Source organism: Solanum pennellii, chromosome 4, assembly GCF_001406875.1.
Source record: "Solanum pennellii chromosome 4, SPENNV200".
NCBI lineage: Eukaryota > Viridiplantae > Streptophyta > Magnoliopsida > Solanales > Solanaceae > Solanum > Solanum pennellii.
In genome coordinates this window covers 44,823,974-44,841,792 of record NC_028640.1, presented here as the reverse complement: position 1 = coordinate 44,841,792, position 17,819 = coordinate 44,823,974, and the positions used below count along the sequence as shown (strand labels likewise).

The 17,819-nt window shown below is 35.6% G+C and overlaps 2 pseudogenes; one reads left to right on the top strand and one right to left on the bottom strand.

Moving 5' to 3' along the window:
- The first annotated feature begins 1,546 nt into the window (after window positions 1-1,546).
- On the top strand, window positions 1,547-2,602 carry LOC107016722 (annotated as a pseudogene).
- A 2,519-nt stretch (window positions 2,603-5,121) lies between these two features.
- LOC107016721 lies at window positions 5,122-13,092 on the bottom strand (annotated as a pseudogene).
- Between the last annotated feature and the right edge of the window lie 4,727 nt (window positions 13,093-17,819).

Genomic DNA, 17,819 nt, shown 5'->3' with positions numbered 1-17,819 from the left:
CAATGCCTTAATATCTTCGAAATTAATATCCACAGAATTGAGTTGACTCACAATCATATTGAACTCGTTTGTATGATCAGAAACGGATCCATTCTCAGACATCTGTAAATTGAACAATCTACGCATCAAATATACCTTGTTCATAGCCGATGGTTTTTCATACATGTTTGACAGTGCCTTCAACAGACCGGACGTAGTCTTCTCCTTCACGATGTTGAACGCCACGTTTCTTGACAAAGTCAACCGGATCAACCCTAGAGCCTGGCGATTCTTGAGTTTCCACTTCTCCTCCGTCATGGATTCCGGCTTCACCCCGGTCAACGGTTCGTGAAGATCTTTCTGGTACAGATAATCTTCAATCTGCATCTTCCAGAAACTGAAATCGGATCCATCAAACTTCTCGATTCCAAGCTTCGAACTATCCATCTTCAGTGATCATGTTGAATCTCCTTGGCTCTGATACCAGTTGTTAGGATCGAATGCACGCACACATACTAGATGAATGAAGAACACAAGAACTTTCAAGAGAAAGAGATGAGAAATCTAGAGAGAGAGAGAGAGAAAACCCAATATTTTGTGGTAAAACCCCGTGAGTAAACTTCCAGGGCGGTGAGGTATATTTATATTAATAAAATCAGAGTATTTTTGGTTACAGAGAATAAATAGAGAATAAATAGGAAAGCCTAAAATAGAGAATAAATAGGAAAACCTAAAATTAATCAGGCTCCACTACCTAGCAAATATTGCAAGTAGTGTGACTAATCTGAAAAATTACAAGAAGCATTTAGGTAATTCAATATTATGTGGAGAAGAAATATGCAAGTTGATCATTTTTGGTTTGCAGTTGTACACAACATGTCTACTGCAACAAAATTTGTGCATTCTCTTTGGCAGGTTGTTTGGTGATCAATATAAGTGAAAATGGTAAGGATATTATTCTAAATCATACTTTAGTCGGATAATTCCAGTATTTGTACAACAACTTTATATAATGGTGAAGCAACTACCTAGACCTTTTACTACCTTCTTGAATAATGCAACAAAAACAATGACATAACTGTAAATTTCATTTGATCCTAATGTGTGTTTGCTTATGTACAGATAAGGAGAGAACTGAAAGTTTAGCATCCTATGACGACATGGATGAAATTGAACATGCAGATATCTCAATTCCTTATCAAACCATAAAAACTAATGAAAACTGACAACATCACTCGTTGAAATACAAAAGACATGGACAACAGTAAAGTTATGCAAGAACAGAGAGGAATTCTACGAGATTAAACTAATACAATTAAAGTCTACAAAAATAAATCAAGAACGAAAGAAAAGACAACAAAGAATACGACTGAATAGTGAAGAAACATAAATGTACATCCCACTGGTCTTTTATATTCGTGTTGCCAAAACAAGTCTTGACGGACATACTGAAAGTATGTAGAAATTTCATATGGTCTGGAAAAGTGACTACAAACATAGCTCCATTAGTTGCATGTGACTTGGTGTGTCGGACCAAAAAGAATGAGGACTAGAAATTATTGAATGTATGATATGGGACAAGGCTGCTGTAGCAAAATACGTGTGGAAAATTGCTCAAAAAGCTGATAATATATGGGTGCGATGGGTGGATCATGTCTACATAAAGGGCACGGACTGGTGACAATAGCTGTCTTCAGAAATCTTTTCTAAAGACACATCTTCTCATTTTCAACTGTTTGATGGTTTTCCAAAACTGTACCAAAGTTCAGAAGCAAAGATTGCACAAGCTCGGTCTAATTCTCAGCATGAATCTCTAATTATTCGAGCATCAACACTGTGGTATGCATGCGATGATGGTATTTCAGATATTGAAAGTCGGAAGAAGGGAAGATGTGATCAATCTTTCAGAGATATTTTTAGTGTCTGGCTCATTTGTTACCCCATACACTCATCAAAGGAAGAACTCTAGGCTTTGCAACCTCTTGCACCAAGGTGGTCATCTTTACAACACGTAGTTGTAAGTCTCTGAAGCTGGACTATGTGAAGCGTCTCTATTTAATCAACATCGGAATTTTAATGACCCTTACTCGAAACTTTGGGGTTCTGCATGGACGTAAAATCTGATGTTGATGTAGAAATAACTCCAGCTCTAATTGAGGTCTACTTAACCTTTGGACAAGAGCAATGCTTTGCACAAAACTCCCAGTCAACATCATGTTTTAGCATTTGTAGGCAGTCAAATCTGTCTCCTCCAAGCAAAAAGTGATCCGAACAACATTATTTGGTAGGGCGAGGCTTGGACTCAATGGTTCTTATATCAAACATGAAGAAAAAAGAGCCTATTCTTCCAGATGAAAATGTTGTAATCAGATGTTACGGGTTAGAGGTTATTTCACTTAAGAAGGAAGAAGTTGTGGTGGAAGCTGGTAAGATATTGGCAGTAAGTGAAAGTGTAGACATGAGGAGTAAAGAGATCTTGATGCACACAGAAACAGAGAATTGTATTTTTGAGTCAGCGGTTGGCTTGTCAGCAGTTATTTGCTGTAATGAGGGAAAATACACGATAGCAAGCGGGTATACATGGAGAAGAGGCGAGCTAGAAGAGTGGACATGGAGCAGGTGAATTTTGTCTAAGGGAATTCTTCCTAAGCACAACTTTTTTTGTTGGTTAGCCCTTCATAGAAGATTACTTACAAAACAGAGGCTCTATAGAATGGGGATCTGTTACGACGATAAATGTCAACTATGTGGGGATGTACCAGAAACAGTGGAGCACATTTATTTTGGCTATCTCTTCTTAAAAATATGCAGCAGAAAAAGGTGTTGTTCATCTTGTATTTCAAACATACTTAGAACAAAACTTTGAACATCTTTGTAAGACAACAAAGTTTAAGAACATTTTCACAACTAGAAAATTAATCTAGTAGCGAAACTAGAATCAGAAACTAAAAAAATATATGAAATATTTTTCTTAAAGAATAATTGTTGTTAATATGTGTCTAAAGAATCTTACTGATTCCAACAAACTTTGCAAAAGCACGAAGTTACCAAGTTTAATGAACCAGTGAAGAACAAAAGAATAGAAGAACTGAAATTAATTCACAAATCTAACATTTGTGAAAAACGTACCAGAATCTGGAAAAATTTTAATAGGAAAAAGATGAAGTCCACTGAACTCACAGTGTCCCCTTAAGGAAATTATTTCCCTCTAGTATCCGAGGTTTGATTTGGAATATGACCTCCCAGGGTAAAATGATCTCAATCACCAGAGTATAGATACCAAAAACTCTGGTGTCAGTGAACCACTCAATGACAGTAAAGTACACTTAGAATACTAGATTTAGTAGTTGAAGAAGAAGTCTATGAATTCTATTTAAAAAGAGAGGAAATCCCTCAATTTATAGAAAACAAAGGATAGTGCGAAAAGGTTCTTATTGTGCCTTACACGAAAGGTCACAAACCTTTGGAAAAGTCACAATATTTTAGAAAGGTCATCACCTTTCATAAAAGTCACAACTTTCCATAAAAGTCACAACTTTTCATAAAAGTCGCAACTTTTCATAAAAGTCAAAACTTTTCATAAAAGTCGTAACTCTTCATTTTCCATTCACACCTTTTTAAAACCCAACAAAAGAAAAATCTAAATTCTATGAAGGTGGTCGAAGAAAGAAATTGTAAACAGTGGGTCTTTGCAGGTTGTACCAACAGAAGAATAAATGCAAATGTTCCTACATTACCATCTTCATTCTCTTTGTTGTGCTTATAAATAGTGAACATTGTTTTGTGTACAATAATACATGTACAGTAAGTACAATGATAAACTTGTTTGGTAGCTGAAGAGCCACCAACTTGAGTAAGGAGCCCTATGCTTGCTGATTCAAATCATTATCTCCCTACAACTTTTGCAGGCGAACTGTTCTGTTTTGGCTTGGTTAAATGCATTTATGAATAAGTCATCTATCTTCTCTTACATTTGAGACAAAATGACAACTGGATATTACAGATCAAGGAATTATAAATGATAAACTGCAAGAAGAGCACACTTGAATTACTACAGTGAATTTGAAAAAGAATGAGAAAACTGGATTACAGGGAAATATGGAGAAGGCTGGATAGATCTACAATAGGTAGAGGTTGCAGAGACCTGGTACTGACAACAAGACGGATATGGAAGGCAATTAACTCTTTCCTATGGGATAAAAGCATGCCACCACCAAGGCGGATTATGGAACAAGTGAAACAGGAATGCAGGCTATATAAAACAACTTTCTTGGGCAGGAAACTATGAGGAACACAATGTAAAGACAGGCTGGTTGTGGGGATTAATACAATGTTTTTCTTCACAAAAAAAACATAAATGTACAACTAGTGCATTCAAAATCGAAACTAAACGAACATCAAATAAACTCGAGCAAAACAAGACAGATTCAGCTAGCTTTTAGAACAAGATTAGGTCACATCGAAGCCAAGAAACTGATTTATAATAGCATTTCACCATTTCGCATACAACATCTCACATCAAAAATAATTGAGTTCACATTCTCTCTTGACTATCTTTTGTCTCTTGGAATTCTACTATTCAACACAATACTTACAAAGTAGGAAAACACAAAGAATAGTGCCAAAAGATAAAGATGAGTAGTACGATGAGGTAGAGCAATTTCAGCATTACTAGATATCCTTGATGATTGTGGTACTCCATCTTGACCGCTATTATGGTTGGTAGATCTTTCATTAATGTGCATCCTTTCATTTATCATGTCCTGTTCATAGAATACACAATAAATCCAATTTGAAATTGTCTTATTCACTTGTAATGTTTATTTTTAATTGTTTCATGTTTTACAAAATAACGTTAAGAAGAAATCTTACGATTGCCTTGGCAGAATTATCATCCAGTGGTCTCCATTCGCACATTTTTTATGAGTTAACAAGAAAATTTTTAATCGCCTAGGCATATTCCATTTTCAGCCTAAGTATCATAATTGATGTCAGATATGCAATGCTGGTCTGTAAAAGAATTTTGTTTTTAAAAAAAGGGTGCAGTTATGTGACTAAATATATGCTATAAAGAGTTGTATGTACATAGCCACACTGTGAAAACTCGCAACGAACACCTTCAGTCTTGTCGATGACACTCTCTTAAACTCCTCCACAAAAACTGCTAGCCCTAAAGATGTTGCATTTGCAAAGAGGGCAAGTTGCTCTCATATATAGCCAGTTGTCGGTACAAGGATACTGAAAAAGGTGACCACAGGGAAGTTCTCAAAGTTCATATCCTTCATCATAAGTAGACAGATATATGGAACATTCGTATTCATGGTATATGGACATGATAGAAGCACATTTTCCAGAAGCAAATAACATATTAGAGTAACAGAGGTGAGGAAAAACAAAAGCAATGCTACGTACAGAATCATCTACGGGAACTCTGCTTTCATGTCTTGATGCATATCCCCCCCACAGGGTCATGAATCTAGCAAATGTTCATTGGATCTCACTAGTACATTTCTTCTCGGTACAATCATTGTGTTGGAATATGTACTTTGACAGTTTTTCAACATCTTCTTTGGCTGCTCCTTTCTGTAGAAAATATTGAAAGAATCATTTAAAAAATGTCGCACAAACACTACTATAGTTATAGTATGCGAAAAAAGGAAATTCCTTGATCCACGATTTCCAAATATGTTTGCTTGTGAGGAGAATTCAATGGGAGAAAACCTGACCTGATGTAAATCGTGAATTAACAAGTGTGTTTAGAAAGAGAGAATATCTTCTACTGAATGAGCTGCTGAAATTCGGAGCCCACTCATGTTCTTGGAATGGAGTAGATTTATCTTGTCTAATGATTCTACATCAACGTTATTACCGGACATAATGACATTCTGCCACTATTGACATGAAGAATGAAGACCAAGCACTCCGTTGAGTTGCCAATTATCTTAGTCAACTAAAATGTTTATTTCATTTTCTTCTGAAAAGAGCATCCCGAGGATCTCCTTTCAGAGAACGGAAAATATATATCTTCAGGGAAATGAAATTATGTCGACCACTTCTTTAATACTCCTAATTCTATGTTTCCAGTTTACCAATGGAAGCTTGAATGTATCAGCAACATAATCAGCTGATATGAGCAGCCCAATTAATCTTAAAGAAACCTCATAGTAAACCTATCAATAACAGGAAGAGTCATATTTACATTTCACGACATTAACCTAGTCTAGTCACATAGGTTACTCATGCAAACCTTACTTTATTGCACGACTATCATCTGCTCCATCCTTGTAGCTCTTGAATGTGTTAAGGGCATCATAAAACACAATCAATCTTCAGACAGAATAAGAAATTACATTAAATTCATCTAAGATAAAAAGGTGCAAATGCAGAGCACTTTCACATGGAATTCATAAGGGTCAACACTCCAGTGGATCGAACCACAACAAACTAATTACATAAGATTATCAATCATTTTCATGAACCTATATGACAGAGAACTATCTCCAAATATAGATTCCCCTAGAACGAATTACTCGTAGAGAAAAGAATACAAAAATAAAGTTAGAGAAAGTAGAAAAATTACGAGACCATTACCTTATCAGCTACAATGTATAAGAATAGCAACAATACATGGAAAGAAACAACAATTTCCGAGACCAATAGCACAAGCCAGAACAAGTAAGAAGATCACAAAGAATACGTCACAAGCCAAGAAATCAGTGCAAAGCCTGCATTCAAATTAAGATATTAAAGATGAAAACTTTGATTTGAGAAATAAACTGAAAATAAAGGTCAGACATTTTGCTTACATAAAGAAAGTTTTCCATGCATACCAGTACAATTGAGGGGATTCATCCACCATTCGCTACCTACCAGCTCATATCAAATAAATTTCAATGATCCACCAGAACAATGATATTATATTATTTGCTAAATCCATGAATTTCGGCACATAACTGTGCCATTTTTTTCCGAAAACAAAAATGTTACACAAACCTGCATTGCACAATTAAAACCACTGCAGTTTCTCTTTGCTACTTATTCTTATGGGAATTTTGTTTCTTGTGCTACACTCTGGTACTTATTCTTCTGGTATCTTTTAGGAAAAAAGGGAAACAAAGTACAGATGTGAAACACACTATCAAGGATATGGGAACAAATTAACAATACATGTCCAACTATAGGTATTATAGAAAACTTCAGATCCTCCTTCAAATAACTTACTTTAATTTTGAGAACGTAAATAGCTTACTCTTTATCTCAGGAAAAAAAACTCATTCTTCCCTTACATTAAAAGCTTCAAACGCTTTTCAGGAGAGGAGAACTGAAGGATATGTACTAGTCATGCAAATCATACAAGAGATATGTAACATTCCGGAAATCATATGTCTAATGAAGAGCCCAATAAGTCTCTATAGGCACCCCAATGCCCAATATTGACAAATATTGGGTATAGTATAGACAAAATGGCTAAGAGATATTAGCCAATTTTCTATATATGAACAAGAAAAATACATTTTTGGGTTGTCATACCCCAATCCAAGATTCATTGACCAAGAAATGTACATGCAATGAAGACCCTAGGCTAAAATGCAATAGCTTAATTTCAAACACATGAAGTACTAGGCATTCAAGTGTCAAGCCTAGTACCACAGCACATGACCATTTAAAATGATCATGTAAATTAAGTAGTTCCCAAGAACATAGTGAGGATCCTTGGAAAAATAAGTAAGTATTCCCAAATGAATCATAAATAATAGTTTGTTAGGAAAGTACAACCAACACATGTGCAAGCCCATGTGCAAGATATGTGAAGAAGTTGCCAAAGGAGGGGACCACCCTAAATGAATTCAGTTAGGGTAGTTGGGGGGAAAACGTGTACAAGGGACCCCTCCATGTGGGGCCTAAATTCCTAACTAATTCTTAACTCTAAACTACTGCCCTAAATATCTAAATAAACTAGGACCAAACAAAATAACTAAATAGTGCACCCGACAACCCAGGACCAAAACCGGGTTGACACTAACCTAGTACTAGTTAAAGAGACAACCTAGTACCTAACCTAGGATGGTCCAAAAGGTTAATTATGGTCCTAACAACTCAGGGGTACTTAAGTAATCTCATAGGTTACCTAATTAATTAATTTAGCAAATTAATTAATTAACTTAAAAGGGATAAAACCGAAACTAAAAAGGAAATATTTAGATTTCGGTTAAGACAAGAAAGGGACAACCGAGTACCTAACCTAGGATGGTCCAAAGAGTTAGTTAAGATCCTAACTATTTAAGGTACTTTAGTAATTACCATAGTCTACATAATTAATTAATTTAGCAACTTAATTAATTAATTTAAAGGGGCAAAACCAAAATCACAAAGCAATTTCCAGATTTTGGTTAAAACAAGAAAAAGACAACTTAGTACCTAACCTAGGATGGTTCAAAGGATTGGTTGTGGTCCTAACGACTTAAGGGTACTTTAGTAATTACCTTAGGTCACCTAATTAATTAAATTAGAAATTTATTTAACTAGTTTAAATGATCAAAACGAAATTCATACTCTAACCTACTACAAATCAAGAAACATCCTAGTACTTAACCTAGGAGAGTCCAAAAGGATTAATTTTGGTTCCAATGACTTAGGGGTACTTTAGTACTTACCCTATGTACCTAAATTAATTAAAATAAGTATTTAATTAATTAATATATAGTCAAAATGTTGACTAAAACCATAGTCAACACCAATTTCTAGATTTGACGAAGTGTTATGTTCCCCTATGTTTAGTCAACTTAGGAGGGGTTCTTTTGTAATTGGTTAATTAGTTTATTAAATTAACTTATTAAACCTACGTTTTATAACTCAATATCAGTTCTTTAACCTAAAAATCACGTTCAAACTCATAGAAAAGGCGATGCAAAAACAGCAAGCAATGAACGAAAGAAAAACAGAAAAATTTATCGATTTCTCTAGGGCGATTTCAAGGTTTCTTTAAGGTTTTGTTAAAGGTGGTCTTCGTAGATTAAGTTATACATAAGGTATGGGTTTCTCTACTGGACTTATTTCTCCAAGAGAACTTTCTTTCGAATGATTCAAAGATCTTGAAAGCTAGGGTTGTTTCCCGTTGTTCTTGTCGAACTCCTTTTCCCTAGTATCCTTGTTACGATTTCAATGTTGAATGGTATGCGGTGCGGGCTGATATTAATGTGTATGGTTTTTGATTAAATAATGATTGGATGAACCTATTAATTGGACTAGTTTAATGCTAAGTGTTATTATGCGAATTAAAAGAATGATACTATGTTGAAGATATGTAGTAAAATTTTATGTATGAAGATGTTACGGTTTTTTGTGCATACTTGCTGTTAATATGATGTTATGAAGATGTTAAAGTCATAAAATGTTAATATGATGCTGTCCATTACGACTTAAAAACGTTACTCTAAAGTCATGAACAAAAATTTGCTTAACAAGGCCTCTATGAAATCATATCTTAAATTAATTGGCTATATGGTTCCAATAAAATTGGCTAACTCTATTTGTCAAAATTAGTATATGCTAATGGCTAGAAAGTTATGTAAATAATTAAAAGATTTTGTAATGGTTCATACATATGGAAAATTAAATATGAACATATTTAAATTTGGCTTATGCCAATAAGAATGAATTTGCTAGTCTAACATCCCAAATCTTGAGCCTATACTAATCATATGCTAAATCTTGTGTAATTAGAGCATCAAATGATAATATAAGCACTTATAAAGTAATATCAATGAATCCATAACCAAGGGCATGACACTCATTGAGACAACTCCCAACATGTTCTAAAAGAATGACATATGAACTCATGAAACTCATTGAATGAAGTTCTCATCGTCCATAAACGATGATATGGATCTACTACACTAAAGTAAGTAACATGAGTTATAACATAATTAAAAGGGTCTAATGTAAGTAAGTGAATAGAATGGGGTGTTAAAGGAAGTGAGACAAGTCTCACTTACACCTAAGCTGTTATGTTAAAAGAATACTCACGTATGAAGGTGTTAGAAGGTGTGTGCCAGTCTCATTAACACCAAAGGATGATATGTAAGGAAAATTTACATTTCATCAATTTATATTAAGGATGACCAGTCATCAATAGAGTAAGTAAATCTCAATCTAGAAGCAAGCCTCCATAATGCTTGAGTCAACACTAGAAGATAAAGAAGAAATGGACATTCACGTAAAGGGGTGAGTAATTACGAAAAGAAGATGTACTTATGTTAATTAATGTGATGAAAACATTATAAGAGGCTAATGTGAAATATGAGAGTAATCTCAAATGATCCAAAGTAAATGTTACCAAAATGTACTCACCTATGAGAGTGTAAATCTAAAGAAGACACCAGTCTCTATGAACACTCTAACGAAAGTATTGAGATTAACGTATACTTAATACTAATGATGAGATGAGAAATCATCTATTGAGGTATGATGTCCTCATACTAGAAGCCAGCTTCCATGAAGTATGAGTTGAATGTAATGGAGAGGTGATGCCTTCTTTTGGGAAGGGCGGAAGTTTACGTAAATCTCATGAGATGAGAATGTCTGGCATGCCGGGTATGGATCTCCTTATATCTCGTAGTCTTTGAACCTATAATGCCTAGCAGGGTTCGACTCCCTATATACGCTAGCATGTTTGGGTCACTTTGGCCGGTGATTCCACCTCTTTTCGGTGTGGAGAAGACACTGGATTTATGATGTTCACATGATCTGTGTCGGTTAAGGTTAAAGTTCCTAAATAAAGAATGAGGCCAGCCTATGAAAGATAATGAAATGAACGATACAGAAGGTGTTTGTGCAAGACAATCAGGAGGTGAAATCAGATTCAAGTAATGACATTAGGTCATTCCTGGTCATTGCACTTCATGATCCCGATGAGAGTCTTAAACTTCATCCTAAGTATAGCTGGTGTTTACATCAGCCTACGAAAGAATGAAATGAATAATGCGAAGTACGAATGAGCGAATGAAGCAAACTCTGTGTTTGCTAAAGAAGGCCCTTGGGTTGATGTCCCATATGTTGGGCCCTCACTTGAGATGTCTTAATGTTACATCAACGATTGCAAAGTCTCGTGCGTATGAAATTTATAATATATCAAACATGAAAGTAATGAAATCAATTGCATGATCAATAGAGAATTGCTTAACAAAGGTAATGAATATATAGTGTAAAAAATGACTCACTATAAGGTAGGGAAATCATTCCTTAGTCCTTGTATTACTGTAGATAATTCATTATGGATATGGGACTACAATGAATCATTGCACTTGTAAGTAAAACACAGGATCAAAAGAATTATTGAACTACATTACAAAAAAGAAGAAAAAGACTGAAAAATAGACTAAGGCTTGTGCCAATATTGGAGTATGAATATATGCCTCAATGTATATAAATAGGGTTAATAACCAATTAATGGGTATAGCCTTAGTTTTAGACATAGCTAGTGGATGTTGTCCCTAGAGTTTCTTCCTCACCTTCATTTCGAAGCATTGTGATAAGGCCATGTTTGACAAACTATTTATGATATATTCATCTTCAGTTTCGAATTTATTTTTTATGTTAGATGGTTGTTCTCTTATGTTGAGCTTAGTATATGATGTATCTAGTTAATAATTATATGAATGCAATGAATACTCATTAATATATTAAAAACTTTTAAATTTTCTGCAAAATTAACTAGATGAATATGATGAATGCAAGATGAGACTTGTCTACGACCTCTAAGAGGTCAACGACGCGGGTTGCGATCCGGATTTCAGAATCTGGGTCGTGACAAGATACATAGGCGAGGCTCAATATTAGGACTGGTTCATAATGATCACTTTGTAAATAAAATGTTTACTTATGAAAAAAATAATTCCAAGCATTCCTTACTAGGCGAGAAGAAAAAAGGAACACAAACACTAGGTTTGGGACTAAATTACAAAAAATATGTAAGCCACACGTCCAAAAACTAAAGGTATACTCAAAAACATAACAAAACATGCTTTTAATATAATTCAATTAAGAGAGATTGTTTATGAATTTTATTGTAAATATTCTAGTGTGTTCTATCAGTCTCCTCGAAGGCTCATTCTGCTTTATAATCTGAAAGTCACCCGCCTTAATATATTAACAAGCGCTAGCCTTAGTATAACATCCAAACACCTTAATCGATTAACAGAGGAATTGATTCAAAATTGTAGCAGCAATATATCACAAACACAAAAATGATACTTTTAGAAATTTCAAATCACTTGGAAATCACAAATATTACCTAAATATCGATCAACTCATCAAATTTATTTTCCATTTTTTCTTCCAAGTTAATACGTTAATATAATGAACATAAACTATAGGGCTAAATTCTCAATGACAGCGCAATAGAAACATGATAGAAACACAGGAGTGGAGAGGAGTGCGACCAACAAACCTGAGAGTTTCATTGTTCATGGACGTAGTCTCTGCGATGAGTAGATGCTTGATTCAGGATACGCAGTTGGAATGTCGCTGCTGCTATGAATTTATGTTGTTGGACGTTGGGGGATTTTTTAGGCATATTTTCATTATTAGAAGGGTGTAGAGGTTTTTTTTATTAATATATTCCTTATTGATGAGAGTTCTTCTTTTTTTCCAGAAAATGGAGAATGGGGGGAAAATTAAAGAAAGAGCGGGAGTTCTTTTTTTTTTGAAAATAAAAAGAATCTTTTAGCAGCTATTTCTTGGAGTTGCTATTATTGACCATTAAACATTAGCCGTTAATATTTTGCTTCACATGAATATATTAGCGGCACTTTGCTTATTGCCGCAAAATAATTATCGCTAAAGTTCATTTTTGTAGTAGTGACATTGGTGAGAATCTCAAGTCATCAGTGTCATATTTCGGTGAAAATGGTGGGACTGATTTGTGTAATCTTTCATTCTGAAGGTGTTGTGCAAAAGAAAACGCCGTCACGTGGCTTGGGTAGCGCAAGCGACCAAACCCCAGCTAGACCCACCAGAAAATACCCTCCCACGCGCCCCCATGTGCCGATCAGAGGTGGAAACTTTCCGACGAGATCTGCTCACGTGTCGGCGCGTGAGTGCTGCTCCGATCATTTTTTCGAACTATCTTTTTTCTTGGGTCGCCAAGTATTTTCGACCAGAACCTGGGCTATTTTCTCTGAATTCGAACATCGGATTTAGGGTTCCGGTGATTTTCATGCAATTTTCGGCATGCTTCTGACGAAATCATAACTTTTAGGATACAGTAGGTAGATTCCAATAGTTTCCAGCAAGTTTCTTACTCTTTTCAAGACAAAAAAATATGTCTTTTGGGTGTGATGTTTTTGGCTCCAAAAATATAGGGATTGGAAGTTCAAGCCTTACAATCACTTCTAAACCATTAATGGGAAGTTCAAACTATTCAGCTTGGGCTTCTTCAATTGAGTTGTGGTGCAAGGGTTAAGGTGTTCAAGATAACTTAACAAACAATGCTTGTGTCGTAGATGATAAGACTAAGTCTAGTGACGATGGTGCAAAAGCCAAAGTACAATGGGAGAAAGTGGATGCCCAATTATGTAGTCTCCTTTGGTGCTCTATTGATTCTGAGTTGATGCCCTTGTTTTGCCTATTCAAGACATGTTATTTAGTTTGGGAAAAGGCATGTGCTTTATAGACTAATGACATATCTCTATTCTATGATGTGATATTTCGGATGACCAACTTAAAGAAACAAGAATCCGATATGTCTAGTTACTTGGGAAAAATACAGTCAGTCATAGAGGAATTTGAAACATTGATGTCTATCACTACAAACATAGAAAAGCAACAAGAGCAAAAGCAGACATTGTTTCTAGTTCTTATACTTGGTGGACTTTTTACAGACCATAACTTTGTACGTGACCAGATTCTAGCCAGTCCTACAGTTCCCTCAATTGATGAATTATTCTCTCATCTTCTTCGTCTTGCTGCATCTCCTTATTACAAAGAAGTTTCATCACCCATTGTTGACTATTGTATTCTCGCATCTCAAACCACAGAAAAGAGTACAAACCAGACTATGGAGAATCGTCGAGGGAGAGGGAATTTTGGGAAACCTCGATCCAAGTGTAGTCATTGTCATAAACCTGGACACACTCGTGACATATTCTATATTTTGCATGGTCCACCACCCAGTTATGATCCTATTGTTCTAAAGGAACATGATGAGTTCCTCCGAAATTGCGAAAGTAAATGAACAACTTCACCAATAGCATATGGAGCTCAACCTAATCAACCATCCAATAATGCTCATATTTCTCAGGCAGAATATGATGAGTTCCTTCAGTATCATGCAAATAAGCAAACGTCTCCACATGTATTTTCGGTTGCACAACCTGATGTGTCTGTTGAGGGTAATTATTTTGCTTGTGTATCATAATCTATTACTCTTGGAACATGGGTCATGGATTCTGGGGCTTCTGATCATATCTCTGGTAATAAATCATTTTTATCAGATATTGTTTATTCTCAAACTCTTCCATTTATTACTTCAACCAATGGGATCCATAAAGAACCAAAAGGGGTCGGAAAAGCCAAACCTCTATCTTTAGTCACCCTAGACTCTGTTGTTTATATCCCTGGTTCTCCTTTAAATCTAGAATTTGTTAGTCGTTTGACGAAAGCCCAACATTGTACCATAACGTTTTTCGATGATTTTTTCTCATGCAGCATCGCAGTACGAGACAGATGATTGGAACAGGACATGAATGACAAGGACATACTATCTTACCTTTTCAAATTCCTTAACAACATGCTTCGTTACAGATTCCCCAGATCTAATTCTTAAGCGTTTGGGACATCTGAGCCTATCTAAATTGCAAAAGATGGTGCCTAGTTTGTCTAGTTCATCTACACTAGATTGTGTGTCGTGTCAACTTGGGAAACACACTCTTGCTACATTTTCTCATAGTACCGAGGGTCGTTCAAAGTCTATTTTTTCATTAGTTCATTATGATATTTGGGGTCCTAGTAGAGTCAGTTTCACCTTAGGCTTTCATTATTTGTTAGTTTCGTTGATGATTATTCAAGATGTACTTGGGTTTTTTTAATGAAAGATAATTCTGAGTTATTTTCTATTTTCAAATTCTTTTTTCCTGAAATACAAAATCAATTTGGGGATTCTATTCGTACTTTTCGTAGTAATAATGCCTTAAAATACTTATCCTCTCAATTTCGGGAGTTTATGACTCACCAAGGCATTATTCACCAGATTACTTGTCGATACACCCCTCAACAAAAAGGTGTAGCTAAAAAAAAATTCGGCATCTTATTGAGATTGTTGGTACTCTTCTCCTTTAATCCAATGTTCCGTTGCATTTTTGTGGAGATGCAGTTCTGACGTCTTGTTATATGATAAATAGAATTCCTTCTTCTTCTATTCAGAATCAAGTTCCACATTCCATATTGTTTCCTCAGTAACATTTTATCCTATTCCACCTCGTGTCTTTGGGAGCACATACTTTGTTCATAACTTAGCCCTAGGAAAAATAAATTTGCTCCTCGTACCCTCAAATGTGTCTTTCTTGGTTACACTCGAGTCCAAAAAATGTAATTCACATGATCTTCATCGATACCTTATGTCCGCTGATGTTATATTTTTTTAGTCTAATCCTTACTATACATCTTCTAATCATCCTGATGTATATATGGTCTTACACATACCTCAAGTTTTACCTGTGCCAACCTGTACGGAATCTACACTTACTTCTACATCTCTAGTTGTTGTTCCACCATTACTAACTTATCATCGCCGTCCACATCCAACCCTAGTCCCAGATGATTCATGTCATGCGCTAGACCATGCTCTTACTGCGGACTTGCCTGCACCTATCCCACCACTTGCGCTTCAAAAAGGTATACGATCCACTCGAAATACTAACCCACATTATACCTTCTTAAGTTATCATCGTCTATCATCACCTTATTATGCCTTTGTGTCATCTTTGTCGTCTATTTCCATTCCTAAGACTACAGGTGAAGCACTTTCTCATTCTAGGTGGAGGCAGGATATGGTTGATGAGATGTCTTCTTTACATAAGAGTTGTACTTGGTCTTCCTTCCTGTAGGTAAATCTACTGTTGGTTGTCGTTCGGTTTATGCAGTCAAAATTGGTCCTGACGGTCAGGTTGATCGCCTTAAGGCTCACCTTGTTGCCAAAGGGTATACTCAGATATTTGGGCTAGATTATAGTGACACTTTTGTTGTTGTGGCTAAAATAGTTTCTTTTCGTCTTTTTCTATCTATGGCTGTCATTCGTCATTGTCCTCTTTATCAATTGGACATTAAGAATGCATTTTTGCATGGTGATCTTGAGGAAGAAGTTTATATGGAGCAACCACTTGGTTTTGTTGCTCAGGGGGAGTCTAGTAGCCTTCTATGTCGATTGCGTAGGTCACTGTATGGTCTGAAACACTCTTCTCGAGCTTGTTTTTGGAAGTTTAGCACAGTATTTCAGGAGTTTGACATGACTCGTAGTGGAGTTGATCACTCTGTGTTTTATCAACATTCTGCACCAAATTGATGTATCTATTTATTTGTTTACGTTGATGATCTTGTTATCACTGGTAATGATCAAGATGGTATCACTGATTTAAAGCAACATCTCTTTAAGCACTTACAGACTAAAGACCTTAGCAGATTAAAGTATTTTCTAGGTATTGAGATTGCTCAGTCTAGATCATGTATTGTTATTTCTCAACGCAAGTATGCCTCAAACATTCTTGAGGAGACATGAATGATGGGATGTAGACCTATTGACACTCTTATGGATCCGAATGTTAAACTTCTTCCGGGACAGGAGGATCCACTTAGTAAAGGTATTGATGACTTGTTGGAAAGTTGAATTATCTCACAGTGACTAGACCTGACATCTCTTTTTTCGTGAGTGTTGTAAGTCAGTTTATGACTTCCCCTTGTGATAGTCATTGGTAAGAAGTTGTTCGTATTCTGCGATATATAAACTCAACTCCCGTTAATGGACTATTCTTTGAGGATCAAGGCCATGAACATATCATTGGATATGCAGACGCTGATTGGGCAGGATCACCCTCTGACAGACATTCGAATCCAGATGTTGTGTTTTAGTTGGAGATAATTTGGTGTCGTGGAAGAGTAAGAAAAAGAATGTGGTTGCTCGATCTAGTGCAGAATTCGAGCAATGGCGACAACAACTTGTGGTCTAGTTTGGCTCAAACAGTTGCTGGGATAACCAATGTTTGGCAAGATTGATCAGATGGAACTTGTCTGTGATAATCAAGCGGCTCTTCGTATTGCATCATATCCAGTGTTTCATGAAAGGACTAAGCACATTGACATTTACTATCACTTTGTCAGAGAAAGAATACTCTCGGGAGATATTGTTACAAAATTTGTGAAGTCAAATGATTAGCTTGTAGATAGGTTCACCAAGTCTCTCACATGTCCTCGTATCAATTACATCTGTAACAACATACGTACATATGATTTGTATGCACCAGCTTGAGGGGGAGTGTTAAAATAGAATAAGTATTTATAAGTATTCCTACTTAGAATAGGAATGGGAATAAGAATAGAAATAGGAATAGTAATAGGAATCCTAGTCGGAAAAGGGTTCCAATGTAGTGTAAATAGGGTCTCAATTTAAAAATTGATATACACAATTCAATAATATTCTTCCAATATATTTCTCACAATAACATTTCATTCAAAAGAAGAGATTACCTTATATACGTTTGGTTAGTTAAGCCAATTAAAGGAGATTAGATTTGGTAACTCGGGGTTTGAAGTCTATGTGAATTCGAAGCAAAATATTTTATTGTTATGCT